Genomic DNA, 2,887 nt, shown 5'->3' on the forward strand with positions numbered 1-2,887 from the left:
GTTTGAAATTTTCTCAGTTTTTGAATAATCATTTTGATCTTGAAAAATGTTGGTGCATAAGTCTTAAATTGACTGTCATAGTATTCAGAAGACCTTAAAATTTTATATTTACAACCACTTCCCTTCATACAAATCTATTAATATCTTTAAATATTTGCAAGATTAAGAATCCTTGAGGAAAGGGACAAATTCCTAGAAACACATAAGCAGCCCATATTGACAAAAGAAGAAATTGATGATCTTAACAAACCAATCACAAGCAGAGAGATAGAATCAGTTATTAAAAATCTCCCAACTAAGAAGGGCCCAGGGCCAGATGGCTTCACAGGTGAATTCTACAAAACATTCCGGAAAGAACTGACACCAATCCTGCTGAAACTATTCCAAAACATCGAAACAGAAAGAACATTACCCAACTCCTTCTATGATGCCAACATTACCCTAGTACCAAAGCCAAACAAAGACATCACAAGAAAGGAAAATTACAGACCAATTTCTCTAATGAACCTAGACGCAAAAATACTTAACAAAATACTTGCTAATCGTATTCAACAACACATTAAACGTATTATACACCACGACCAAGTGGGATTCATCCCAGGTATGCAAGGATGGTTCAACATAAGAAAATCAATCAACGTAATACACCATATAAACAGATTGAAGGGAAAAAATCACATGATTATATCTATTGATGCAGAAAAAGCATTTGACAAAATACAGCACCCTTTCTTGATAAAAACACTCCAAAAGATTGGAATACAAGGGAATTTTTTGAACATGATAAAGAGTATATATGAAAAACCTAAAGCCAATATTGTTTACAATGGAGAAATCCTAGACTCCTTCCCTCTAAACTCAGGAACAAGACAAGGATGCCCACTGTCTCCGCTCCTATTTAACATTGTCTTAGAAGTACTTGCTCGAGCACTGAGGCAAGAACCAGAAATAAAAGGCATTCAAATTGGAAAGGAAGAAGTCAAAATTTCATTATTTGCAGATGACATGATCCTATACATAGAAAACCCTGAGAGATCTACAACGAAGATTCTAGAACTCATAAATGAGTTTAGTAAAGTCGCAGGTTATAAGATCAATGCGCAAAAATCAGTAGCATTTCTGTACACCAATAATGAGCAAGATCAGGAGGAAATCAAGAAACAAATACCATTCACAATAGTAAATAAAAAAATCAAATACTTAGGAATAAATTTAACTAAAGAGGTAAAGAACTTATACACTGAGAACTATACAAGATTGTTCAAGGAAGTCAAAGAAGACCTAAATAAATGGAAGACTATTCCTTGTTCATGGATAGGAAGACTGAATATTATTAAGATGTCTATCCTACCAAAACTGATCTACACATTCAATGCAATCCCAATAAAAGTCAACGCAGCCTTCTTTAAGGAACCAGAAAAACTAACTATGAAATTTATTTGGAAAGGAAAGAGACCCCGAATAGCCAAAGACATACTGAAAAAGAAAAACGAAATTGGAGGAATCACACTACCTGACTTCAAAACATACTATAAAGCTACGGTGGTGAAAACAGCATGGTATTGGCATAAGGAGAGACACATAGACCAATGGAATCGAATTGAAAGCTCTGATATAGAACCTCACATATACAACCACATAATATTCGATAAAGCCACCAAACCCTCTCAACTGGGAGAGAGTGGCCTATTCAACAAATGGTGCCTGGAGAACTGGATAGCCATATGTAGAAGAATGAAAGAAGATTACCATCTCACACCTTATACAAAGATCAACTCAAGATGGATCAAAGACCTAAATATAAGAGCCAAGACCATAAAAACCTTAGAAAGCAGTGTAGGGAAACATCTACAGGACCTTGTAATAGGAAATGGATTTATGAATATCTCACCAAAAGCACGAGCAGCAAAAGAACTAATAGATAAATGGGACTTCCTCAAAATTAAAGCCTTCTGCACCTCAAAGGAGTTTGTCAAGAAAGTAAAAAGGGAACCCACACAATGCGAGAAAATATTTGGCAACCATATATCTATATAAGAGACTTATAACTTGCATATATAAAGAACTCCTATATCTTGAAAATAAAAAAGAAAAACAACCCATTTGAAAAATGGGAAAAAGATTTAAACAGACACTTCTCCGAAGAAGAAATACAAATGGCTAAAAAGCACATGAAAAAATGCTCCAAATCTCTAGTTATCAAGGAAATGCAAATCAAAACTACAGTGAGATGCCATCTTACTCCCATAAGATTGGCAGCTATGAAAAAAACAGAGGAATACAAATGCTGGAGAGGATGTGAAGAAAGGGGAACACTCATCCACTGTTGTTGGGAATGCAGAAGGATCCAACCATTCTGGAGGACAGTATGGCGGTTTCTCAAAAAACTAGCCATAGAGTTGCCATATGACCCAGCAATACCACTGCTGGGTATATACCCAGCAGAACTGAAAACAAGGACGCAAACCAATATATGTACACCAATGTTCATAGCAGCATTGCCAAAAGTTGGAATCAACCCAAATGCCCATCAACAGATGAGTGGATCAATAAAATGTGGTATATGCACACAATGGAATACTACTCGGCTGTAAGAACAAACACACTACAAACACATGTGATAACATGGATGAATCTTGAGAACCTTATGTTGAGTGAAGCAACCCAGACATTGAAGGGTCCTCAATGATACATGACCTCAATGATATGAAATAAACAAGCTGCCCTAGATAGCAAGAGACTGAACGATAGGCTTACAGGAAATCGGAGGGTGGAGGAAGGATGTGAGCTGATGTCTGCAGGGGTGGAATTTAAGATGAGATGGTGACTACCCACTTACAGGCCCTGAGTCAAGACAACAGTTTTTTATACCATACATTCCTGGTGG

This window comes from Dasypus novemcinctus (genome assembly GCF_030445035.2).
Source record: "Dasypus novemcinctus isolate mDasNov1 chromosome Y unlocalized genomic scaffold, mDasNov1.1.hap2 SUPER_Y_unloc_1, whole genome shotgun sequence".
In the NCBI taxonomy this organism is placed as follows: domain Eukaryota; kingdom Metazoa; phylum Chordata; class Mammalia; order Cingulata; family Dasypodidae; genus Dasypus; species Dasypus novemcinctus.